Source organism: Miscanthus floridulus, chromosome 2 (assembly GCF_019320115.1).
Source record: "Miscanthus floridulus cultivar M001 chromosome 2, ASM1932011v1, whole genome shotgun sequence".
NCBI classification, from domain to species: Eukaryota; Viridiplantae; Streptophyta; class Magnoliopsida; order Poales; family Poaceae; genus Miscanthus; species Miscanthus floridulus.
Window position 1 is genome coordinate 71,245,575 of NC_089581.1, and position 27,640 is coordinate 71,273,214.

General features: G+C 50.2%; 1 long non-coding RNA gene across 1 annotated transcript; it reads right to left on the reverse strand.

The window, feature by feature from the left end:
* Nucleotides 1–26,911, reverse strand: LOC136539098 (uncharacterized). Its single transcript, XR_010779537.1, has 3 exons — nt 26,708–26,911; nt 26,078–26,154; nt 1–108 (listed from the first exon to the last, which is right to left on the reverse strand). It is a non-coding gene; the product is annotated as an uncharacterized lncRNA (long non-coding RNA).
* Between the last annotated feature and the right edge of the window lie 729 nt (nt 26,912–27,640).

Consider the following 27,640-nt stretch of genomic DNA (forward strand, 5'->3'; position numbering starts at 1 on the left):
CTTCGTTGACGATCTCGGGTTCCGGATCAGTACCAAAATTATCGAATCCCGTGACAACCGGGGATTCTTCCACAACTTGCTCAACTAGAATCGTTTCACTCTCGGATTCTACATGAAATAATAACATATGCTTCAACATGATGATAATGTAAACATGATGCTTTCATGGTGCATGAAATATAATAACACCTCAAATACAACTTTCCTTCATGGTACAGTTGCAAGCCAACAAAACCAACTTGCAATTCTACCATCAAGGACCACACAAGTGACTTGACCAAATTGATCTGGAAACCCTACTGTTCACAAAACATGACCAAAACAAGATCAAGCACTAATCTAACACTTAGGGTTTGCTTTTATCTATTTTTGAATTAATTTGGAAATAAGCCCAAAAATGAACTTGTTCCAAATGACCTAAAAATTTTATGTAAGCTTCCTCATGACAAATTAGTGTACCAAAACAAATTTCATAATTTTTGGAGTTATACAGTGGCCTACAAAAATCATGGAAATTACATTTATCAATTAATTGACTGAATTATTAAACATTAAAAATTTATTCAAATTTCAAGTTTCATATTTTTAAGCCATAATAGAACATGTACAGAAGCTACACATAAATTTTCAGAATTTCTAGAGCTGTAATTATTTTCCTATAAATTTCCAAAGTTGCTGCACTATTCATAATCCAGAAAATATCAAAACCTCACTGTTCTCTCTCTCTCTCACTGACGACCCAACCCTGATGTCAGTGACACAGACACGGCACACGACGGCGCTGCCATCACCGGTCGGCCAAAACACGCCAGCGGTGATGCTCCGGTGAGGCGGACCGCACCTGTATGACCTACACCACCCCACGAATCTATCCCCGCCTTCAGAAAGGCAGCATGCGCACCGGAGAGAGCTCCACGCCCGCCATGGCGGCGCGGGCACGACGGCGCACGACATAACTACGGTTACGATGCAGTAGAGGCTAAAGCGAAGCGAGCATCACGCTCTGGAGCTCACCACGATCACGCCGGTATGCTTGGTGAAGGCGAAGACGGGCTGGAACGACGTGGCCACGGTGAGGTCGATGGTGGCAGAGCTCCGGCCGGTCACGGGGAAGAATGCGTTGCGCCGGGTGATTCTGGTCAACCCAAGCGATGCGAGCAAGCCTAAGAGGAGCGCTAGGTCAAGGCGATCATGCTGGCTTAGCCAGGCACGACGGGAAGGGGTCGACGGCGGCTACGGCGAGCGGCGGAGCTGATCAGTGGCGGAGCAGAGTAGAGGGGAAAAAGGAGGACGACGGCGGCGGTGCTCCTATTTATAGCAGAGAAGGATGCGCCCGGCGTCGACAGTTCACGCACGAGCTCGCCACAGAGCCTGGTGCGTGTCACCGCGCGAGAAAGCAGCGAAAAACGATCGGCGGCGGCAGCTGCGTGGTGCCGGCGGCAAGCAGGGAGGTGGCGCTCGGCTGTCAACAAAATTTTTGAAATATTTACAGAATTGCCACTGTGTTTATTTTGCAAATTACTCACAATTTTTCTAAAGAAGTTGAAAATCTCCAAAAATGAAAGTTGCTCAACTTTTCAAACTCTACAACTTTGCTTCAAGGAATATTTTCAAATTCTGCATCCATTTTGAAATTTGAATTTGGGGTGCATTTGAGCATTTGAATCATTTCAAAATTACTCCAAATTTTATATGTAAACTTTAAAAACTTTGAATACCAAAGTTGATCCTTATAAAATAAGCTTCAACTTTGCTTTTTGTCACACCCCCTAAATTCCAAATGGATTTTGAATTAGACAAAAGGGGCAAAAAGGACTTTTATGGTTTGAATTTGAATTCAAATTTGATTTGTATACCTTTTTACTTAACTTTGATTTTTGACCAGTAACATGGCCCATTAGGGTTATTTGAGTCAATTGACACATGGTCTCACATGATCACATGAAATTTGACCCTTGTGGTCATGATCTTTATTTAAGTTTTGAATCACATCACATAAAATAACAACTTATGAAATAAAGCTTATTTAGTGAATGCATTCAAAATTTTCTACTTTATGAATGCTTTGCAATGCATATGATGACATGTCAAGTTTTAGTGCTAGGTTAAAACACCAGAATTGTTACAGGAGCTTTCCTATCTGGGACCACCTGTGAGTCCCTGGTTCACAAGCTGGGACGTAAGGGCCAGCGAACCACCAAGGAGCTCCTCGACATCACCACCAGCCATGTCTCGGGCGAGGAGGTGGTCAGGGCGATTTTTTACCACCCTAGCTTAATGAAGCACGTGATGTTGCCCTCCTCCACTCGGCCAAGTACCAGCAAGCGTTGCACCGGTACCACAGCCATTGAGTGTAGGGTCGGGCATTCAACGTCGAGGACCTGGTGCTCTGACTCGCCAAGAGCAACAAGAACCGCCACAAGCTCTCTCCGTCGTAGGAGGGACCATACATCATCGTGGAGGTGCTCCAACCAGGCACCTATAAGCTCAAGACCATCGACGGTGAAGTCTTCGTCAACGCTTGGAACATTGAACAACTACATCGCTTTTACCCTTAACCTACACACGCTTTCTCTTATCGGTTTCGCTATGGACTCCTCGATTTTTAGTGACACCTGACCCAGCAATGGCAAGGGTTCGGGCCTCACTCTGGGGCTGATAAGAGCATATCTATCTGGTAGACATTCTCTATGCTCGACCCTTTCAGACGTTAAGATCTAGAAGCAAGGGTTGAGGAAACAAACACTGAGTAAAACTAGCCGGACCGCAAGAAACCTATGCCCCAGTGGCTACGGTGTTTTTGCTCACCAGCGTGATCAGAGTTTTTTGCCTGCACCCAGAGCTTTTTAGCCTTAACTATGGAAAGAGTCAGAATGCATTAAAGAGTATATCTATCCGGTAGACATTCTCTATGACGACCCTTTCTCACGTTAAGATCTAGAAGCAAGGGTTGTGGAAATAAATGCTAAGTAAAACTGGTCAGACCGCAAGAAACCTACTTCCCAGTGGCTACAGCATTTTTGCTCACCAGCGTTATTAGAGTTTTTTGCCCACACCCTAAGCTTTATAGCCTTAACTACTGAAAGAGTCAGAACGCATTAAAGAGTATATCTGTCCGGTAGACATTCTCCATGACCGACCCTTTCTCATGTTAAGATCTAGAAGCAAGAGTTGCGGAAACAAACGCTAAGTAAAACTAGTCGGACCATAAGAAACCTACGCCCCAGCGGCTATGATGTTTTTGCTCACCAGCGTGATCAGAGTTTTTTGCCCGCACCCTGAGCTTTTTAGCCTTAACTATGGAAAGAGTCAGAATGCATTAAAGAGTATATCTACCTGGCAAACATTCTCTATGCCTGACCCTTTCTCATGTAAAGATCTAGAAGCAAGGGTTGCAGAAACAAACATTGAGTACAACTGGTCAGACTGCAAGAAACCTATGCCCAGTGGCTATCGTGTTTTTGCTCACCAGCACGATCAAAGTTTTTTCACCCGCACCCCAAGCTTTATAGCCTTAATGACAGAAAGGGTCGAAACGCATTAACTTTTTTATAAAAAATGGGGAGAAGAGCTAAAAATCTATTTGGCCATAATGAAGTTTAAGAGCATGTCCACTTATTATAAGTTCGCCACTTGGCTTATCTACCTAACTAATTTCTTAGGGGTGATCTCATCCTCTATCTTGGCAAGCAAGTCCTATGCCAGAGGGGCCACCTCCTTCTCGATGTCATCCAGCTCGACATCGGTGTAGACAGGCGTGAGAACCGTCATGGCCCTCCGATGGGTTCACAGCCGCTCCGAGGTGCCCTTAGAGTGAGGGGTGGAAAGGGATGGGCCCACTAGCGGCCAGTACCCGTGCACATGAGCACCGCGAGCATCCCAGCCCATGTTTGAGTCTTGGTCAGTTCCCAGTCCATTATTTTCCTCAAAGAAAGGCAACGAGCCCTTGGGACCAGTCGAACGGACCCGAGAACTATATGGATTAGCCTCTAAGAATCTGGAGTCGATCACCAGCTAACCCATGCCAGACCCCCATGAATAGGAAGCTAGGGCCCCAATCGGACTAGCCCGTTAATAGCTCACCGAGCACCATGTTTCGTCCATCGAGGAAAAACATGGCACGGCTCAGCCCCTCTGTTTTATCAAAAAAACACTTGAGGGATGACGACCACAAAGATGAGCCAACCCTTGATCGGACCCCTACTATGCGTGGGGGCTCAAGGGAAGTTGGACTCGCAAGGAGATCGAACACGCTGTCAAAGTACGATGGTAGACTGATCAGATCCTATTGGACCAGAATCAAGAAAAATATTTTTGACCTCCCAAATCCTACAGTTACATGCCCCCAAGAAGACCGATCACGACAAAAGAGAATCGCCATCCTACCAAGGCACACCACAGGCTACAAAAAGAAGACCAAGGCCCTTAGAGTCCTCCCATCTAGAAAAGCCTCCAAAGGAGTATTTTACTCTTCCGTAGGCTCTAGGGCTACTATCAGGCATCGATATTAGGGATACCCAAAGCAAGGAAGTTAGCACCCACACTGACTTCCCCGAATGGCTTGAGTTGTATTAAAAGGTCTTGCTCGACCCCAAGGTCGCGGGCTCCATCTCGCCCGACCTTGAGGCCACGGGCTTTGTCTCACTAGACCTTGAGGCCACGGGCTCCGTCTTGCCCCACCTCATGGCGACAGGCTCTGTCTTGCCCGACCCCTTTGGTGTGGGCTCCGCCTCACCCGACCCTAAGGACGTAGTTTCTATCTCACCCAAGGTCGCAAGCTCCATCTCGCCCTACCTCGAGGCCGAGGGCTCCGTCTTGTCCGATGGGGACCCATACCGCCGCCAACCACTCTAGGTTCAAACATATGGGCCTGGGTCAAAATTCTAATGCCAGGGAAGAGGCTAGCATGCCTTGATGTAACTCGTGGCCATGATGACCCATACCTGGGGATTCATATCAAGAACAGTGTTGGGCGTGCCGGTGCTATTCTGCCTAATCCTCGTACGAACGCTGACAGGCACGTCAGTTCACCATGACATCTGTCGAGATGGAGTGGAATGCCATGACCAGCAAATGACGCCTATGCATGGCGCCAGTGACAAATAGGGCCACAACATGGAACTATCCCTATTGACATCTACAGGATCAGTGGGACCCGTGTGAAGGAGAAGAAGGACCCAGCAACCCAGGAAGCCTTCTTCTCTCTCTCGTTCTTCTCCTTTTCCTTCTATGTAACCCATGCTTTCCCTTCGCCTATAAAAGGGGAAGCAGGGTGCCCCATGAAAGGGGGGATCTTGACACAAGAGCATGACATGAGCACACGGGTGAGCGGCAAGTGAGCTCTTAGCACCTGTTCACTCCTTCCACCAGAGACTTGGGCTCCTCTCCCTCTATCGCATGTTTGTAACCCCTACTGCAAACCAAGTGTCGATAACACAAGCAGCAGTGAACTGGACATAGGGACGTTCTGCCCAAACCAGTATAAACCCTTGTGTCCTCTGAGCACACCATCCGAGCCAGACACACAAATACAAATTTACTCATCGGTGGTCCGAAAACACCGACACAGCTCTACGAGATCGGCGTAGGTACCGCTGGGGGAAACAGCGACGTAATGGCAAATTATTTGCCAATCATGCCCTCCCATATAGCCAACAATTAGCTTATGGGCCTAAGGGAGGATTCCATCAAATCTTGGGATGATCTCAAGAAAGTCTTCGTCGAGAATTACATGGCAACATGCCAGCAGCCTGGCACAAAATATGATCTAGAGAAACTCCATTAGACATCTAGGGAACCTCTACGAAGCTACATCCAGTGCTTCTCCGAAACAACGAACACCATCCCCAACATCGGGGACAGCGAGGCCATCTCTGCTTTCGCTAGAGGACTCCATCACCATCAGAAGCTGCGCTCCAAACTTTACCGCAAGAGGCCCTAGACCATCAGCGAACTCCTCAAGATTGCAAACTCATATGTAGATTCTGAAGAAGCTGATCAATAGTTCAAGGACGACACTACTCATGCTTCCCGCTCGCATCGCCACCCATGTCGTGATGATGATCGTCGTAAAGAACGACGTTATGAAGATCGCGACAAGCGTTACGATGATCATGAACGCTGACATAATGATCGGCTAGAGGGATCGAGGACTGCACAACCACATCACCGCCGACCGGAAAACTTCATCAACAACGTAGAGCAGCGACGCGCTAAGCACAATTTTAATGCTACCTACGAAAAGCTCCTTGATGGTCCGTGCCCAATTCACAAGAACAGCAAGCACACCATGCGGCAATGCTATGGCATGGCCAAAGATTTCTGCAATGAATAGTAGAAATGACAGACATGCATGGACGATGAGTCCAATGACGGCAAGGAGGAGGAGCATCCTAAGGATGCATGACATGCTTTCCAAGATGCCAACAAGATGGGTGCCACAATCTTCGGAGGATGCGCCGCCTCCGAGAGCAAACGCCAGTAGAAGCTCACTGCTCGGTAGGTCATGTCGATCACCAAATACAACACGGTCACCGATCCCAAATATCTAGATAGGTCAGAGCATCCTATCACATTCAGTAGGGCCAACCAGTGGGCAGGTCATGTCGATCACCAAATGCAATGTGCGGTTCAAGAAGGTCCTCGTTGATGGCGGGAGTGCCCAAAACGTCCTCTTTGCCAGAGCCCTAACTAAGTTAGGACTCACGAAGGACGATCTTGTTCCTATTGATTCTCCATTCTAGGTATTGTACCTGGCAAAGCGTCCTAACCTTTGGGGCAGATCACCTTGCCGATCCAGTTTGGCAACGCCGACCACTTTCGTACTGAGTACGTGAATTTCTTTGTGGCAGACTTCGACACCGCCTACCACACCATCCTTGGCCGACCAGCTCTCGCCTAGTTCATGGTTGTGCCCCATTATGTCTATCTGGTGTTGAAGATTCCAATGGAGCATAGTGTCCTCACCCTGCGCGCCAACGTCTCCACCGCCTACGAATGCAAAAGAGAAGGACTCACCATCGCCGAAGCGATGGACCTCTCGACTAGAATGGAGGCTTGCATGACCGATTCTAAGAAGGTCCATACATATAAAAGCTATGACCCAACTAGTGTCATATAGGCTCTACGATCCAGATGGCGTTGACACCCCTAATTCATGGCGCATTGAACACGTTAGGTGTTTCTATCCTTGAGACGTTCTACTAAAGATATGTACCTTTTTTATGTATATATGTATTTCAATAATAATTATATCTGTGATGTTTTCTCCATTTGTTTTCCATAATTTTTCTCAAGTTACTTATTTCTCCATACAAAACATCTTTAAGATGACATATACTACCGCCATTCAATTCGCTGACTAGCCAGCTCTCATTCGCATTATCCACAAGCAGTCATGTTCTCGATTTAGCACCTAAATGTGCATGGGTAGTAGCACTCTATGTCAGGGTCGGTCGACAATGGCTCCTCGGCGATGCCTATATTCCTAAGCGTGCATAGGAGCTAAGCTCTTAACGCTATGGGGTGTGGGATAGCCGGGGTGGATAGCAAGATAAAGGACTAACAATGCATCGTTAATATTAAATATTAACACCTTATACATGTTAAATAGAATGTTTCATATACAACTGTTTGGCACAACGCAGGCAAATCTGTTACATGTCATCATGGTTGACGATCAGCATCGCTGAACAGATCCAAGTTGTCCGCCAGCTTGTTCACCGAATCAGCCACCTCCTCCAGCGCGGTGATTTGCTCATCGCTCAAATTTTGAGCAAAGCCACCATCGATTCATTCAAACTTCACCGAGGAGTAGATCGATTGCACAACCGCCAGTGCATGGCCCGTAGCAGAACAAGCGATGCCACAAGCATAATACTTGAAGTTCTCCAGCACCGACTTGCACCTCTCCATGATGACATCCAATTGCGGTGGCCTATCGGGCTCCGGCAACTATGGGTCGATAAGGTCTAGCACGGGTTTTATCCCATTGGTTATGGCCTTCACCTTACTTCTATTGGCCTCTAGCCGGAGCTTGAAGCCATGGAACTACGCTTGACTATTGGTTCGGATCACTACAGACAAGAGGGGTAATCGTCTTAAACAAGTTTCTCATAACAAGATGGGTATTGACATAAGGGGTAAATTACGTTTTAGTTCTTTGGTGAGTCATTTTTCCACCATCCAAGCTTTGTCTCTTTGTTTCTATACTAGCTCTTTGGCTTCGCACGCTAGTAGAGCTTGGGTCTCCGCCTCCGCCATGGCATCATGCGCCAAACATGCTTCGGTCTAAGCCCACCTTTTCGCTTCATCAAGCTCTACTCAAATGAAAGATTACTATCAGCGTGGGTGAATTGAGGATTTGAAGGCAATACACCATGGGGCCTTAGGCCTTACTTTTTTCTCGGACCACACCGTCGCCTAGCTGATTCTTCAGCTCCCGGTTCTCTGCTTCAAGTTGCGTCTTTTCTACTCGTAACTTCTCCTTGTTGGTGTGTGCTTCAGCCTTCATTTTCTCTAGAGTCTTCATAGACTGACGCAGCCTCTAGTTTTCAGCAACTGATGGAGCCGCTCGCTTTAGCTAGCATCTGTGGTTCTCGGAGATCTTCATTACATTCTACGGCGACCAACAGTTAACAGGCATAATCTACAATTTCAATTGGTCATGTAGACTAACTTACTTCAATCTAGCCAGACACTAATGCTAGTGCCGCCCTGAGTTTCTTCACCTACTCGCTCACCTCCTCATACTCCACCACCTCCATCATATCCCCATGGCATATGAAGGTCCGCAAAAGCTGAGGAGGATGATCCCGGGTATTTGGCGCTTCTTGCTCAATTTCTTCAATCACCTCGGGGACTCCCTCGCCTTCCTTGGCGCTTGGTCGGCTCATGGTCAGACGGAGGGGACAAGTTCTATCACTGGCATCTGAGCCTGAGGACTGACCTTTGGCTCCAGGCGACTAGTCGGCTTAGTAACAACCTCTTCATTGATTTGCTCTGAGTGCTCGGGGACTTTGTCTTGGGGACTAGCCTGGTTTTTGGGTATTTCTCGCGTTTCTTCTAGCTATCCCGCCCCAGCACCCTAAGCAGCAGAAGCAGCCATGGCACTCGGCTTGACGTCCAGCCGAGCATCGCCGATGTCAACAAAGTGTAGTTCCTTGGTCGACGTTTCTCTACAACATGATGTCGTATCATCAATACTTCCATTTTGATTTTGCTTGGACTAAGTCTAGAGCATAGACACTTACTCGTTGGACTGCCTACGTGTAGCTCTGAATGGCCAGGGTGTGTTGGACCTCCCCTACCCTTCAGTTGCTGGCATGAATCTTGAGAACACCGAAGGCGGCCAGTTCACCTCTGGTGCTTTTGTCCTTGCCGTAATGGCCCTCCTGGCCAAGGCCTCTTGTCTAGGCTTAGGGACTTCACCCCGAGCAGGTCTCTGGCTAGCTGTGCCTTGGGCTAGCCGGTCGAAGGCTCTGGTGGTTGGTGTTAGAGTGGCCATCCAGGCAGCTCGCTGCTACAGTGTCTCACCTGCATCTTCACCATCATCCGACCAGTCCGCAACGACTTGTTGGCTTGCCAAAGGCTCTCTAATCGAGATCCTGCCACTCTTGTGTGGTGGTAGAGTGTTCGGGTTCTTCTTCACCAGCTCTGGTCTGGCTGCTTCTTTCCCGCGTGGTGGCTGCCAATGCTTGGGAGCTTTCTCCACCTTGTCCTCGGATGAGGACGATGAGCTGCTCTCCGATGGTGGACCGGCCGGAGCATTAGTCGAAGGGGCATCTATGCCCTTCGGCCAGGTACCATCTGGCATGTCGAAGACATACACAGCATGATCCTATCCACAAGTTTTCATGAAGATGTTTCAACATCAACAAGATTTGACATTACAAGGACTACACACGAGCTCCAGGAGGCGACCATAGGCGTCATCCTTATTTATCTTCTCGGGGGCTTCCCGAGCGGTATCTTCATCCCCTGTGTACTCATATGAGTGGCACAACCTCTCCTTGCTTGGCTGGATCTAGCGTATGACGAAGTTGATGGCTACACCAACTCCATCAAGATTGTTACATAAACTCCGCCGACCACTTTGGGGGACCCAGATCTAGAAAAGGGATTAAGGCAGAAGAAATAGCGAAAGAGATTGAAGTGAGGAGCGATTCCGATGAATGCTTCGCACAGATTGATGAAGAGGGAGATATGAATAATACTGTTCAGATGGAGATGGCACAGGCTAATGCCGTAGTAGCCAAGAAGTTTCCATAGGAAAGGATGCACAGGAATCCCAAATCCACGAATGAAATAAGCCACGAATACAAGTTCGCTGGTATCGAGGGTCAGAAACGGTTCACCTGCAGCGGGGCGCCATCCGGTGGTTACTTGATCTTGAAGGATGCCTTCGAACACCATTCCTTCCAGGGTCTTCTAGGTGACAGTAGATCTAACCCACTCCTGGTCGCGGCGGACCTTGCCAGTACTCTCCGCCGCTTCCTTCCCTGACTTCTTCGGGCTCGAGCGGCTATGTTTCTTCCCACCCTTTGCCATGGATTGGATTTGATTTGATTTGGCTATGCTTAGATTGGGTTGTGGAAAGGCCACGGTTGCAACTGTAGAAGGGTGCGAGAAGGCAAAGCGCCGAAGTGTTGTGCAGTTGCGAGGAAGATGATGCGTTAGTGTGTAATGAGGGGAGTGCGCCGCCATGGGTAGATCGAAATGGTTCGACCCTGACCTTTTTTCTTCAAGGTTTTTGGGAAACCACGCTGACCTCGCCACATTGTTCGCACCCCTCCACAATGTTTGCGCCACTTCCTTCGCGCCCCTCCAACTTCTCCATCAAAGGATATTGGGCGAGTCTAATGGGCCTACGGGCATACTACACGGCTGAGCCCACTCCGTCGGTTTACCTCTCTAAATCTCTCCATGTTCTCCAAATTTCTCCATGTTCTCCAAATTTCACCATGTTCTCCAACGTTCGCCTCGATATAGTGCTAATCACTCTCTATGTTCTCCAAATTTCTCCAAATCTCTCCATGTTCTCCAAATTTCTCAATGTTCTCCAAATTTCTCCATGTTCTCCAAATTTTACCATGTTTGCCATGGCATAGTGCTAAGCACTCTCCATGTTCTCCAAATTTCTCCATGTTCTCCAAATTTCTCCATGTTCTCCAAATTTTGCCATGTTCGCCAATGTTCTCCACGGTATGGTGCTAACACTCTCCATGTACTCCAAATTTCTCCATGTTCTCCAAATCTCTTCATGTTCTCCAAATTTCTCCATGTTCTCCAAATCTCGCCATGTTCTCCAATTTCGCCATGGTATAGTGCTAAGCACTCTCTAAAATTCGCCATGGTTAATTGCTAAGTACTCTCTCCATTTTTAAGTGCTCAGCAGTCTCCAAATTTTACTCCTATGTCAGTGCTAAGCAAGGAGATTTTGTCCTTTATACAAATATGAATAAACTCCAAATAAACATAAACTGCTCCGTAGGATATAAAATTCACCGATACATTGCTCCTAATAAACTCCGCTCTGTTTTCTTAATCACCGAGTTCATATATCTTATTTTTAAATCATGTACTACCCGTCCTACATATTTGTATTACAGGATCATCGTCTGGGTGGTCGCACCATCTGGCCTTCAGATTTCTTTGCTGATCAACTGGTCGGACCACAAGGTTCATGACTTTGTCGCTGACCAGTTAATCAGACCGTTTCGGCATTCACTTCTACTCGGCGCTCACTTCGTTGTTGACCAGTTGGTTGGGCTGCTCGGTACTTGATTCTTCGCCAACCAACTGGTCGGATTGTCTGTCGCTTCATCGTCAGTTACGCTGGGGGCTCGCCAGCTAAGCTGGGGACTTTGTCTGCTGATTCACTTGTTGGCTTACTACATTTTGTCGACGCTGCATGTCATGTGTAATATCAAGGTTTTCTATGCTGTCCAGATTAGGGTGCTGATCTTGGGCGACATGTCAGGGGCTTTGATAAGTATATCTATCGTAGCAATCTAGTGCAAAGTACTTTCCATTTTCTTCACGTTTTACTGCTCGATATTATCAAGTTTTACTCCAGATGTCCAGTGCTAAGTGAGGGGCTTCGTCCTTTACACTTAATTCTTTGATCCTGCTACAAGATGTTTTCTATCTTACAGCAGGCTCAGGGACTAAGTGTGTACACTTCACCTTGCGGTGAATGTACTGTTTTTTCTTATTGGTTTTCAGCTAAGCTGGGGATTAGCTGTGTGCTCGGCTAAGCTAGGAATTGGTTGTTTTGACTAAGTGATCGTTGAAATTCTTTGATCCTGACACCAGGTGTCTTCTTCACCTACTATCAGGCTAGGGGACTACAATGTATACATTGCACCTAGCGGTGCTTGTATCAAATTTAATGGTTGGCTAAGTTCTTGTTTTTCTTTTTTAGTCGCTGATATTCTTTGATCCTAACACTAGGGGCATTCTTCAGGCTCGAGGACTACAATGTATATATTGCACCTTGTGGCACATATATCAATACTAATATACTCTTTGCCTAAGTGATGGATGATGATCATCTAACTTCGCCAACGAATCCTAAGTGTGTACACTTTACCTAAGGTGGAGAATTTTTAAATTTTAAACTTGAGCTCCTAACATCCTTCTAGCAAGCCTTACTTGGCTAAGTCTGAGATTAGGTCACCAGATAAATTGGCTGGCTTCAATTTCTACCGATCGGATTACCAGTTAAACTGGTCGGCACTTCGTTTTGTTGATTGGATTACCAGTTAAACTAGTCAGATTGCTAGATTTGCTGGCTAACTCCAAGTTAAACTGCTTGAACTAGCTCAAGACGACATTGCTCAGCTGATACAAGGCGCTCGGGGACTAGCTGTGGGGGGTATGACCCCAGGTACCCACAGCAATGGACATGGGCCGCACCGCTAGGGGAGGTCCATCCCATAAGATCAAGGCCTACGGTGCCCAATTCTGGTCGGCGTGCACCGCAAGGCAGTCAGAAGACATCTTAGCGATTAAGGAATATCTATTCAGATATGCTAGATATCGTATTCCTTGTAAATACATACCATATAGCCAAATAGATCTAGGCCTAAACCAACTTATAACCCTACCTCCCAGACTATATAAGGCGGGTATGGACCCCCCTCGAATTCATCTCATACACAATACAATACACCAAAGGCACAGGACGTAGAGTATTACGTCGATCAGACGACCCAAACCTATCTATTCGATGTCTCTACACCTATGTCACCATTCGGTTCCTATTACGCACACCTCTACCGATTCATCTACTACCGTGGGCATACCCTTCGGTAGACTGCCGACCACATTTCATCAATAGTCATCATTGCCACTGTTGTGCCGCCTCCACCACCACCTAGTCGTAGTCATTGCCATCCTCGCTTCTGATCTCAGGAGGCCGGGCCAAGGGCTTCATGTGGACGAGATGACGCTTTGACCTTCCTCACGCTAGCTGTTCAGGTGGGAACTATTAACAGAAATAGTACTTTAAATAGAAGACTTCATTGTTAGAAAACTGACTCAAAGTCATTAAGAAAGTAACACAAACGTATCAAAAGTAACTCACAGCGGAACACCCAATCTTCCACAGGCAGCTGATTGGGGAAACTAAGTACGACTAGAACTCCTAGAAACTCCTCAAATACTTTGTCTGACGACCCATCCAGAATTTTGCCAAAATAAACTAATAAAGTATGTTGGTCCCACAGCCCTAAACAAAATTTTGAAAGTAAATCAAAGAACAAAAAGTAAAGCATGTATAAACATAAGCCATCATAAACATAAATATCTAGAATATTAACAATTCTAGTTCAAGTATTATGTGAGGGTCTAGGTCACTATTAACCGTGAGCATGACTGTTACAACAAATTTTAAAACTCTACAGAGGTTGCACACTTTACTAACAAGTCATGACTCCCATTTTCCATGCTGAGCAGACACATTCACACTTCATAGGTGTGTGGTTGGGTTTCACCGTGAGGCCTTTCCAAAGAGTGTCTCTTATATGGTTATATGTATTAGTTCACACAGAGCACGCATAGAAAACTGTCGGTGCAAAAAGTGACCAACACATAAATATTTGTAGTTTTACCATACGTTGTGATCAGATGTGGCCTAGCACTCAATGACACAGGGTTTATACTGGTTCAGGCAACATGCCCTATGTCTAGTTTGAGTCGGTCGGTGACTTTATTCCTGAGCCCAGGTGCTCGAAGTATGTTGTGGGGTTACAAACGAAAGAGAGAAATATGGGGGTGCAAGAGGTCCGGTCGGACTCCGATCTGAAGGGTCAAGAGTGACGGGAGCTCCGCTGTGCGCAAAGTGTTCGAACATCTGTTGTTCGTTGGGATCCTTGGTCGTTTGGATCGTGTGTGTGTTGCTTGAGTTGTGAACTGATCGATTTCTCTGTTGGGAGAGAGCGCATCCCCTTTTACAGATGAAGGGGATGGCCTTTACAAGTGAGAGAGAGAGAGTGAGAGTACGTATGCTACTAAGTCTTGTTGCCCATGCCCTCGGGTACAGGATGATGGTAGGCACCCATAACACTGTTTGTGTCAGGCGCATATGGGAGGTTTTACTATATTCACTGTGTATGGCAAATGACGGCGCCCACAACACTGTCGATGCCCAGAGGCATGTGGGGGTTTTTACCGTGTTTACCTAGTATGGGAATTGGTGGCGCCCACAACACTGTAGGGCAAATCGTCGGCGCCCACAACACTGCTCGGGTTCTGACATGCCTAGAAGGTTGCAGGGCACCCTTCTGACATGTCATGTTCGTATTGTCCTACATGTGTATAGGGTACGGTCCTTAGTTTTATGGTTTGACTTGAGCAACCTGCCTTACTTGCTCCACCCATTTCTTGGTCCTCACCGAGCGGGGGTCCCCGGTCGGTTGGTTCCAGTCGGCTCCAACTGCGCCAGTTGGAGAAGAGCTATAAGTAGAGGTTTAGTGTAACCCTGGTCGGATACATGGGTTGGAGTCAGAAGCGTTGTTGGTCAGTCCTTCCAGTTGGAGAGGCAGGCCAGAGTTGGAAGCGAGGCCTTCTGGTCAGAGAGGTGGACCAGAGTCAGAAGCGGGCGTCGTTCCTCCCTGGGCAGGCCTTTCGGTCAGAGATTGAATCGCCCTTCTAGCCTATCGTTAGGTTTTTGGGCTAGCCTACGAGTTGTGTGTCGTTCGCAACGTCATCTGCTAGGCCAAGCTTTTGTTGGGAAGTAGGTCCATGAGGGAACCCAGGTTTATGAACCCGACAGGAGCCCCCGAGCGATTTGGGTAGAATCGTCTGGGTGTTTTTTTTCTTAGATAGCTGGTGCGCGCGAGCGCACCCGCGGGTGTAGCCCCCGGGCGATTCGAATACAATCATCTAGGGGTTTTTTTAGTGTTGCCAGCGGGGAATTTTTTGTTTTGACAGCGGGTGCGCGCGAGCGCACCCATGCGTGTAGCCCCCGAGCCACCGGATGATTCGGGCAGAATTGCCTGGGGTTTTTTGTTAAGGGGCGTGTGTGCGTGCATCTTGGTGCTAGGTGCAATGAGGGATCACGCGAGTCGGAGTCATGGACCTAGGCATCAGACATGCTGAGGCATTTTGGACGTGTTGAGGGATCGGGCAGGACCGAGTCACGGATCCAGGCGCTAGGAGCAACGAGGGATCAGGCAAGTCGGAGTCACGGATCCAGGCGTCAGACGTGCCAAGGCATTTTGGACATGTTGAGGGATCAGGCGAGACGGAGTCGCAGATCTAGGCGCTAGGCGCAACGATGGATCGAGCGAGTTGGAGTCACAGATCCAGGCGTCAAACGTGCCGAGGCATTTTGAGTTTTCATGTGTTACCCTGTCCGCGGTTTTCGTAATGAAAGGGGCTGAGCTAACGTCGCTTGCCTCGATGGCTCGAGTGACGTGCTCGGTGAGCTTGCTAATGGGTATGTTCGAGTGAAATCCGGGTCCGTCATTCATGATAGGGTCGGCACAGCCCTCATATGGCATTCCACTGCTCCTTAACCCATGTCCCGATAGATGCTTGGGTCGTTCCGAAGACCGACCCGAGTGGCCCGCTGGCCTCCCCTCGATGGAGATTCTATAGTCATGGCTTGAGGTTAGGATCGAACGAGAAGGTTGAGATGGCCCTATCTGCTCTGGAGCAGACTAGGCGAGGGCCGCTCGGGGCTCATCTGCGTTTTATCCTCAGGCTCTGTTTGATGCGAGCCGGCCTTGAGCCCTTCATGGGTTGGCCTTTGAACCCCGGTCGGTCGTTGCTCATGTTGAATGAGGCAACTGCCGCTTCGTGACGCACCATGGAGCGTTGTGATGCATTTAACTGCATATGCGATGCTTCGGATGTATGGGATGAATGAATGATTTGTATGAATGAATGCATGTATGAATGTATGAATGACAGTAGATGAATGAATGGTGATATAAAGAAATAGTGGGGGTTGGTAATGCTACCTTGATGACTCGAGTGACGGGGTTTGAGGAGCTCCTATCGGATATGTGTCCGACCAGGATCCATGCTCATCGTTCATGACAGAGTTGGCATGGCCCACATGTGGCCTCCCTCTACTCCTTACCTGTCTCTCGGCGTTCGCCTAAGTCATCCGATCGACTCAGAAAGCCCGTTGGTCTCCCCTGGGTAGAGATCCCATAGTTGGGTCATTCCAAGTCTTGCCTGGGAAGGCAGAGGGCCGCCTGCGTGCAGTTGGGCCTTGTTTCTCACGCCCGGTGTGCGATAGTGGTAGGCTATACCCAGGCCACATCCCGTCTAACCAGGCACCGTCTCATTAGGTAGGGTGCGTCCCATCGATCAGGGTGCATCCCATCGTATCCCATCCACATTGAATGGGGGAACGGAGAGGGTTTCTCACCCTAATCCTTTCGCCTTTCCTCAACTATTGCGCCTCCTCTTTAAATAGGGGAAGGGAGAGGGCTTTCATTCCGTTCCTTCACCTATTCCTCATCTACCGCCTCTTCTCCTTCTTCCTTCTCACCAAGAGCATTTGAGTGTCGCGGCGGTTCCTGTGAGAGAAAAGGGGAGAGTGAGGGAAAGGAGAAAACTCACAGATCCATTTGCGAATCTAGAGCGTAATGTTGAGCTAGAGGTCATCCATTGTGAGGGAATCAGTGCTGGCCGCCTTCGCCGAGAAGGGGCTGCTGTCACCGAAGGAGGTGGTTCTCTTGAGGGCTCCTACGGAGGAGGATTTCCCATGACCTCGGGATGGCGAGGTTGTCTCCTTCCTGACCTTCCATGAGCATGGGTTAGGATATCTCGTGCACTGGTTCCTATGTGGGCTCCTCAATGAGTGGGGCCTGGAGCTGCAGCACCTCAATCCGACTAGAGTGTTGCACATCACCGGATTTGTCACCGTGTGTGAGGCCTTCCTCGAGATGGAGCCACATGTGGATTTCTTCCAGCGAATGTTCTCTTGGCGAGCATTGTCAGAGGGAAAGCCGCTCAGGGTCGCACCAGTGGGGGGCTTCACGCCGTAGAAGAAACCGAGTGCGTCGGGCTCATACCCCACGTACACCCCTATGATTCCAATCGGTGGTGGCACGGGGAATGGTTCTACACCAGGAACCTGGTGGAGGCACCATTCCCACCTTTTATCGGTAGGAGGCCGGAGAGGCAGGAGAGCTGGTCGTGGGGCCCCACCAACCGACAAAACAAGAAGCTAGAGGTTATCGGGGCAGAGCTTCAGAAGCTAGTGCGGCAGGTTCTCAATGGGGTGCGGGTGTGTCACACCTTCTTCCACCACCGGGTCGCCCCGCTGGCGGAGAGGGCACAGCCGATGTGGATGTACGACGGCCCGACAAACCCCAACCGTGCGTCGCCGGAGGAGCTACCGAACGACGAGGTCTGGAGTCGCCTCAATCGGGTGCTGCAGCTAAGGGCCAAAGAGACCCTTGATGGAAAGCCCAGACCTTTTTCACACCGCAAATCTGTCCAAACTGGTATGCTCCCCTCTCCTTCGTGTTTGTTTCCCCTTTTGCTCTCCAATATCTTGACTTCGAGTCACCCGTTTCATAGGGACTCAGAGTTTACAAGTCCTGACCGCATCTTCCAAAGGAGCCAGAGGGCGTGGCCTGGTAGGCTACCCTGAAGGAGGCGGCGGTTCAGAGAAAGAAGAAGAAAGCTGAGAAGGCTCAACAGAAGCATGAGAAAGAGATGGAGATCGACCGGTGTGTGCGGGCCGGGGAAAATAGGAGCAACATTGAGTCGGAGCTCGAGTTAGAGGATCCCACAGAGATGGGTGACGACGTGATCTCCTCCGAGGACGAGAGGGGCCGAGAGGTCATTGCAACCTTGGTGGAGCCTCGCGAGCCTATGGCCATGTCTGCCAATGGCGAGCAGGAGGTGGAGAGGTGCGGCGATGTTCCTGTGCCGAGGAAGCGTGCGGTGAGCTCAGACGCTGTTGGTGAGCGGGAGGTGAAGCGGACATAGTCACCGTGCCCTTCGGAGGCATTGCCGGCCCCATCCCCACCTGCCCTGGGTGCGGTGGGGTAGGCCAGACGATCAGAGTGGGCTTGCACCCATGCATCTTCAGGGCCGGCGCCGATGCGCGACCCACAATGGGGGGATGCCCCGCCAGCTGCTCCAGTTGGCGCGCCTCGACTGGGTTGACTCCCCCCTCGGTCGAAGTGAGGGGGTGTGGTTCGCGGCCTATGAGCGGTCCTCGTCCAGTGGGCCCATTGCAAGCGGGTTGGGGCTTCAGAGCCCTGCCGCTCATGTCCCATTATGCACTTTGTTTGATTTCATAGTTTGAGTTTTCTTAGAGTGCGACTAACCTGTATTTCTTCGACAGTGGCCGGATGCTGCCGGGGTTGAGCATTGCCCCATATCTTGTGCGAGAGGAGTGGAGGCCCACCTTGCATCGTGTCGCAACGAGCGACGGGGAGAGCAAGATTGCGGTGGTACGACCTTCCCTTCTAGGGGCGGCGCCCCTCGGGTCGGTTGCTAGTACAACGGCAGCGGTGACGATGGTGTTGGTGATGATCCCAATGGTGATGGCGGAGGCCACGTCAGAGATGACCCTTGCGACCCCTCCTGCACCGGCTACGGTGGAAGAGGAGAGGGAGACAGGGCTCCCTGCCTCGCCCGGTGGAGGACCACACGGCTCACCCTCCTGGTTGGAGCAGGAGGTGTCGGGGGGATGTGGCTAGGCCAAAGCTAGAGGTAGTGGAGGTCTCTTCCGATGACGAAGTAGGTGACGGGGTAGAGCTGGCAGCACCGTCGTAGGGGCTGGTAGTGGTCCAATCATCGACTGGGCCTTCCAGTGGGCTAGGGGTGACCAACCTAGTGTGGCCCTGCCCCAAGGATCCGAGGAAGGTTCGGTTCATCCTTCGGGATGGGCAGGAGTGTCAGCTCTGGGACGTGCTTGAGGGGAGAGGACTTGCGATGGAGTCCGATCTCGCCCAAACCAGGGTGAAGCTAGAGGAGGCCCTGGAGTGGGTCAAGTCCATCCAACAGGCGGTCGCGATCGACCTGCCCCGTGTCATAGAGGTGAGTTTTCTACGTTCGTCCTTGACTCCTTGGTCTTTCATCAGTTGCCTTAGCATGCTTGCTTCTTGTTTTGCAGGGTCTGGAGATGTCGAGCCACAAGTCTCATTTCCTCTGGATGGAGCATGCCTAGGAGGCCGAGATATCGTGATGGGTCACTGAGCTCGAGCGTGAGCTAGAGTCCACCCACCACGAGTCCCAAGACCGGGCGGCGGAGGTGATCGAGGCGTGGGCGGCGGAGCTGCTCGTGGTGGAGCGGGTGACCACTGCTGAGCAAGGGCTTGAGGTAGCGAATGTCCACCAAGCGGAGACCGAGGCAGCATTGTAGAAGTCCCTAGTAGAGACCGAGGTGGTACTCCAAAGTACCCTAGAGACCCTAGAGACGGAGCGGAAGGCCTAGTCGGAGGTTGGCCAGGAAGTGCTTGCGCTCTGGAGCTGGGTGCTTGCGACTGAGGAGTTGAACGCCCGGTTGTCGCGAGCAAGTGACTTGGTAGGAGGAGGGACTCTCCATCCTCAAGAACACCCGCCTCGGTATGTAACCGTTCTTCTTTTGGTGTCTTGGTTTTTTCCTTTAGCCTACTTCTAAGCTTGTCATCCTTCTTCCAGAGCTAGGCGGAAAGGTTGGGTCGCTAGAGCAGAACCTAGAGACAGTCAGGGCGATGATTGGCCAAAATGCGGAGGCACTGGCCAAGTCCCTTGAAGAGCGGCGTGCTCTCGAGGGGGAGCTCAACTAGCTTTGTAACATCACCAAGGTCATCGTCTTAGAGGTCTTCGGGTCAGCGCCTAGCACCAACACGCCCGCCGTCTGACTAGCGAAGGTCCCAGACGAAGTACGGGCGCTCATCACCGATAGGATGTTCTACGGAACATCGGGGGTGCTGACATCGGTTGCGACGCACCACCCAGAGCTGGACTTCGCCGACATCTACAGCATGTATGTCGATAGTTGGAGCTCGGAGGCCATCCATTCACTCGGGGAAAGCTTGCTGCCACATGCACAGTTGCTAACCGAGAAAGTCTTCGCGCAGTGGGTGATGGATGCCCGCCATGCGAATGTGGCCGAAGCCGTGCACCAGGAGGACGTCGCCCAGCCTATGGATGGAGTGGAGCATGAGTCGAAAGTGTATGTCGCCCTACCTTCGACCGAGCTGAGTGTCGTCCGGCCAGAGAGTGAGCAGCCCCCAGTCGTGCCATCAGCCGATGTCGCTAGGTAGCCATAGTAGGAATTAGAGTAAAAGTAGGTTAGCAAATGTAAAAGTTAAGTTTGTGGGGGAGCCCCCATGTGAATGGTTCGTTTTGACGAATACATCAATTTTCGTTTTGTGATGAATTTACTTCATTTGGGGAAGCTTGTCCCATCCGTTCCTTATTTTTACCTTAGCATAGCTTTGTTTTTATTCTTTCTTTTTCACACCTGCCCGTTCATCCCGTAGGTTGCAACCTTAAGAGCCTGGGCATGGCCTACGAGGCTCAGCTACTCATAACTGTAGGTAGAGGCGGGGTGTGATCAGTCAGAATGTTGAAGCAAAGTTACGTAAGATGATTAAAGGAACGGACTACCCTTTCGTTTGGGTAAAAAATGTATTTACCATATGATAGTAAACAAGAAGAGAGGTGGTACCGCACCTTCGTGGAGCCCCCGAGCGACTCAGGCCAAAAGTGTTTGGGCCGCGGTGCTCTGTAGGAGCGAACATTGAATGAAAAAATGGTAAGACTGAATTTTTAAGGGAAGAAACGGCGTAATTGTTTGATGTTCCAAGTGTTGGTGAGAATGTCACCGTTGTCGTTCTTCAGTTGGTAGGCGTCCGGTCGGATCACTTTGGTCACCGTATAGGGTCGATCCCCACTGCCTTAGTTTCCTCGAGTGGGCAGAAGGCAGTCGAAGGGGTTGGCTTGTTGCAGTCTGGGACTGCTAGGGTCGGCAACTCCCCGAGCCGTGGGAGCTCGAAAGAGTTGATGACGGCAGTGGCGAGCTCGTAATGCTCGTGGTCGCACATGAAGGCGTGCGAGAAGGTGCTACCCACAGTGATGACGTCGTTCGGTCCTGGCATCTTCAGCTTTAGGTAGGTGTAGTTGGGGACCGCCATGAACTTGGTGTAGCATGGCCGCCCCAAGATGGTGTGGTAAGACCCCGAGAAGTCCACCACCTCAAAGATAAGCACCTCCGAGCGGAAGTTGGCTCAGTCACCAAACGTGATGGGCAGGTCGATCTGCCCGAGCGGGTACGCCTGCACTCCTAGGATCACGCCGTGGAAGGGAGAGCTCGCTGGCCAAAGTTCTAACCAGGGGATGCGCATGGCGTCAAGGGTGTCGACGTAGAGGATGTTGAGGCCGCTGCCACCGTCCATCAGCACCTTGGTGAGGCACTTTTTGTGGACAATGGGGTCGACGATGAGTGGGTAGCGTCCTAGTCTAGCGACGTGGGATGGATGGTCCCTCTGATCAAAAGTGATCGGAGATTCCGACCAGCGAAGGAAGGAGGGGACGGCCGTTTCGGCGACGCACGCCTCTCGGTAGCACACTTTGTGCTGGCGCTTGGAGTAGACGGCATCGAATCCCCCAAAGATCATGATGCATTCCTTAGGGTCAGGGAAGTTGTCCCCATCCTTGCCCGCCGTGCCTCCCTTCTTGGCTACTGCCTCCTTGCCCTTTCCTTCTTTCGGCCTGCCAGCCTATTGCAAGAAGCGCTTGAGGAGTTCGCAGTCCTTGTAGAGGTGTTTGATAGGGTAAGTGTGGTTGGAGCAGGGGCTATCCATGAGCTTGCCGAAGTGGTCAGGCAGGCCCTACTGGGGTTGCTTGCCCACGTGATCAGCTACGGCGACCAACACGGAGTTGGTCGGTTGGCGCCGATCCTCCATGTTCTTCTTACCCCTCTATGTGGAGGAGCCCTCATCTTGGTCCTCGCGCTTGGCCTTGCCCTTGTCCTGACCTCCATTGAAGACCGCTCTGACCGCCTCCTTGCGGGAGGTGTGGTTCATGGCGATGTCAAGTAGGTCACGGGTGGTTCGGGGCTTTAGGCAGCCAAGCTTATGGATCAGGGACTCGTAGGTCGTCCTAGAGAGGAATGTGCTAATGATGTCCGCATCGACGATGTCAGGAAGGGAGTTGCACTGCTTTGAGAACTTGTGGATGTAATCCAGTAGGGACTCGTTGGGCTCCTACAGGCAGCTCTTCAGGTCCTAGGAGTTCCCAAGGCGGACATACGTCCCCTGTAAGTTCCCGACGAAGATCCTCTTGAGATCCGCCCAGTCACGGATGCTGTCGTGCGGGAGGATTTCGAGCCATGCTTGAACATGTTCCCCATGTAGATGGGGAGGTACTGAATGATGAAGTGATCATCATCCACTCCCCTGGCTCGGCAGGCAAGCCGGAAGTCTTTGAGCCATATACCGGGATTTGTCTCCTCGGTATATCTGGCGATGTTGGTCGACGGTTGGAAGCGTTGTGGGAACGACGCTCTCTGGATGTGCTGGCCAAAGGCCCATGGTCCCAGGCCATCCGGACTAGGACTCCGGTCGTCCGGTCGACGACCATGCCAGAGGTGCATCTCCCCGGTCTCCTCGATGGTCCGGTCGGAGCCCATGTCGTCTGCTCTCACTACCGCTCGATGGACGTCATCATCATGCCGAGCCCGACGCCAGTTGCTGATGACGCTACGAGCATCTTGGTTTGGCCCAAGGCGTTCGCACATAGGCGATTGGTATGGAGCGGGTGCCGGATCAGGCTATGGCGCAGCTGCGCCCTCTTGTTCCACGCCTGGTGGCTGTAGTGGTGAGCGGATGGAGCGATGCATCTAGTGCGTCCCCGCCCCCTTGGTGGGGAGAGAGGCCACAAGTCGGTGTCGCAACGCGGAGTTCCCCACCTATTGAATGGCGGCGGTCTCCACCAGTGCCTGGAGGTTTCGGTGGATCGCCTGTTCTGGGGGGTTGTCCGGCTCGGGGAGGCCACGTGGGAGCATCACCGCCGCAACAATGTTCTGGCTTGCCCGAGCGAACTGTGGGGGATCATCCCCCCCCCCCGTCAATGATGTCGCGCTAGACCTGGTGGGCGCGACACCAAGCGCCGCTCGTCGGGTTACACGCACGGGGCGCATCGTGGTGCGCCGAGCGCGCTGGCGCAGGTGGCGGTTGGTTATGCCACCATTGTCGTAGCTCCTCGCCATGCGCCTAGGCACATGCGAGGGAATCCGTGCGAGGGTCTAGAGGGGTGTGGGTCTAAAGAGACTCCACTACCATAGGCGGCTATCCCGGGGCGTCCGACATAGCGCACTCTCGAGACACAGGGTGGCTAGGCACCACGATGTCACCGATGCTAGAGCCGTCGCTCTCAACATCATCATCCAGGAGGTCGTGAAAAGAGGCAGGATCGTAGCTCGCCATCCCCACGAATTCGAATGTGAGAGGGGGCGGCGTCAGCATCCTTCAGAGCCCCTGAGCGTACGCGTCCGTGGGGGACACGAGGCCATAGGGGAACCGATTGCATGGCGGTCGCGGCAGGGACAACGGGTCCCTCCGGAGAATCGGTGAAAGACAGTAAATAGCGAGTAAATAACAAAGCGTACATTACTCACAGTGGGGTTTGAGCAGAGCATATGCTCAGAACGAAGCGCAGGCGCCTCGCTATTGAAGTCGTCGGGTGTCCTAGAGCCGATGGAGGACATGTCTCCTCCGACGGGCGCCGGAACAAGTGCCTCCTCGTGGAGGTGCAGCATGCCGAGCCGGTCGGCGATGAAGTCCAGGCTTCCGAAGAGGAAGGCCTGGGATGGCTCGAAGATGGGTGGAACCTACATCCCAACAGGTGGGAGTGTGGGAAACTACAGTGAGCTGAAGCGAGTTGTATCGCTCGAGCCCGTCATGGCGAAGGTGGCGGAAAAGTGGGCCATCCGATGACCAAAAGTATGAACGTACAGTGTCTTCCCCACGGACGGCGCCAACTGTCGGTGCAGAAAGTGACCAACACGTAAATATTTGTAGTTTTGCCATACGTTGTGATCGGATGTGGCCTAGCACTCAATGACACAGGGTTTATACTGGTTCAGGCAACATGCCCTATGTCCAGTTTGAGTCGGTCGGTGACTTTATTCCTGAGCCCAGGTGCTCAAAGTTTGCTGTGGGATTACAAACAGAAGGGAGAAAGATGGGGGTGCAAGAGGTCCGGTCGGACTTTGGTCTGAAGGGCCGAGAGTGACGGGAGCTCCGCTGTGCGCTAAGTGTTCGAATGTTTGTTGTTTGTTGGGATCCTTGGTCGTTCGGATCGTGTGTGTGTGTGTGTTGCTTGAGTTGTGAACTGATCGATTTCCCTATTGGGAGAGAGCGTATCCCCTTTTATAGATGAATGGGGTGGCCTTTACAAGTGAGAGAGAGAGAGAGTGAGAGTACGTATGCTACTAAGTCTTGTTGCCCATGTCGTCGGGTACAGGATGATGGTAGGCGCCCATAACACTGTTTGTGTCAGGCGCATGTGGGAGGTTTTACCGTATTCACTGTGTATGTCAAATGACGGCGTCCATAACATTGTTGATGCCCAGAGGCGTGTGGGGGTTTTTACCGTGTTTGCTTAGTATGGGAATTGATGGCGCCCACAACACTGTAGGGCAAATCGTTGGCGCCCACAACACTGCTCGGGTTCTGACATGCCTGGAAGGTTGCAGGGCACCCTTCTAACATGTCCTGTCGGTACTGTCTTGCAGGTGTACAGGGTACGGTCTTTGGTTTTGCGGTTTGACTTGAGCGTCCTACCTTACTTGCTCCGCCCATTTCCGTTGGTTTCAGTCGGCTCCGACTGCGCCAGTCAGAGAAGAGCTGTAAGTAGAGGTTCGGTGTAACCTCGGTCGGAGACGCGGGTCGGAGTCAGAAGCGTTGTTGGCCAGTCCTTCCAGTTGGAGAGACGGGTCAGAGTCAGAAGCGAGGCCTTTCGGTCGGAGAGGTGGGCCAGAGTCGGAAGCAGGCATCGTTCCTCCCTGGCCAGACCTTCCGGTCGGAGATTGGATCGCCCTTCTAGCCTGTCGTTAGGTTTTTTGGCCGGGTCAGGAGTTGTGCGTCATTCGCAACATTGTCTGCTGGGCCAAGCTTTTGTTGGGAAGCAGATCCATGAGGGACCCCGGGTTTATGAACCTGACAGAAACACTATCCCATTACTGAGGACTAGGCAAGCCTAGGAACAACTCCCGTACGAAGCCTATCTTGCATAAAAGCCTTCTTCTGTACGCATGTCACTATGAGACTAATGTCATTCCCTAATTAATCAGCTAAGACAAAAAAAACCTTGTGGTTGCACTGTTTTTCTAGGTTGTCACTCCATGTTTTTTAAATTAAACTCATCATGTGCTATCATGAACAATTCCATATACATTAATAATGTGTTGAACATGTTATAAGGTCATCATATATCATAAAAAAAGGTAAAGCAGACAGGCGTTTACTACCCTTTCAAAAATCCTAGGTAACAAGGAAGATCGTACAACCTAGGAAATCCTTATGTTTTTCTCAAGTTATGACACATGCATGCTTATAAATGAATTATTAGTGTGAACGGGATTCCAATATGATCAAAGAACACTTGCCTTCCTCCAAGTTCTGCTGTTGATGCTCAAAGAATTTGAATTCTCGGCCTTGCAAATTCAAGTACTGCTCTCCCCGTCTACATGCACAACAATGGTCCAAAGCAATACATACAAGGAAGTAAACAACATAAATTTGGAACAGTATATATACCAAGTAGTATAAACAGAACACAAAAGGGATACTAAACTGCAGAACACTTGGCTACAATCGTGTGAGCACAAGAATCATTAAAATCCGAGTAACGGCTTAATAAAAGGTAAAACTATTCCAAGGTTATATATTTAGCATGGCAAGAAGGTATTTTCAAATAAAAGGAAAAACTAACATGTATACTGTTCAAATTAATATTTCAATTTAATTTAATCATTGAACTCTACGATGCGCTATATTGGTTTAGACTTTAGAATAATAGTAGTATTACTAAATGTGTATGTTTTGGCAACAATATGAAGTTATTAAGAGCTAAAAACATCTTACTAATTTTGCAGCTGTACATAGTAATTGTGGTGGCTTATATACAAAATAAACACGGGTACCGAAGGGTTCTATATCACTGGATGAACTTGATATCAAAAGAGTTGAACTAGCTGAGTTAGAACAGTCGGGGTTCCCCCAGTTAAGAAAATCACCGGCGGTATGCGGCTGCAGGTCGTTGGCGAAGAAGCGGTGCTGACGGGCGGGATCGACGTCGGCGGGTCGCGAGCTCGGCCGATGCAGTTGCAAAAGTAGGGCGCGGGACGGCGGCTAGGGACAAAGCGCAGCGGCGGCGGAAACAACTGGAACTCCAGATCGAGGTCGTCTGTCTGCTGCAGACCGCAGAGCTGGCCGCCGGTTGCTTGGGCCTTGGGCTGGCTGTCTAGTGCTTCTGCTTGCACTGTTAGGGACATATTGCCCGTGAGCAAACTGGGCTTGGAGCCTGGGAAACAGAGGGACAGGTTCTTGGTTTATAATAATTTCAGAAGACTTTGAAAACTCTGAACAAAATTCAGATTAAACTTATTTATGATGATGGTTCTAAAAATATTGTAATTAAGTTCAAATTATTTATGTCTGCTCTGTTTTTATATAAAAAAATAATAAAATGGTTCATAGAAATCATATTCGTACTTATTAGTATGATTGCTTGGAAGCATTAAATAGATTTTTTTTTTATAACATAAGCATTAAATAGATTGAAATAGACAATGTATTGACCATCGTGTGTTTGTGGCTTATACTATACTATAGTACATGGCATAACGCTGGTATCACCGGTGATCCTTGGAAAAAGCGATGGGTGGATGGATATCCTGTGGGCTGTGGCCAATTGGCCATTGCCCGCCAATACAGGTAGAGGAGACATATTTGCGGCTGAATTTAAGGCACGACATGGTGATGGCGACCCGAGACTGAGGTCGCTGGTTGGTTTATGAGCTGATAAGCCCGGCTGGTATTGATTTATTATGAGAGAAAAATATTATTGGCTGGCTGATAAGCTTTGGCTGAAACCAACAAACGAGTTGCAGAGGAACCGTACCTACCCTGTTGTACTGTGATTTTGGTGTCTCGTTTCCAGCGTTTGT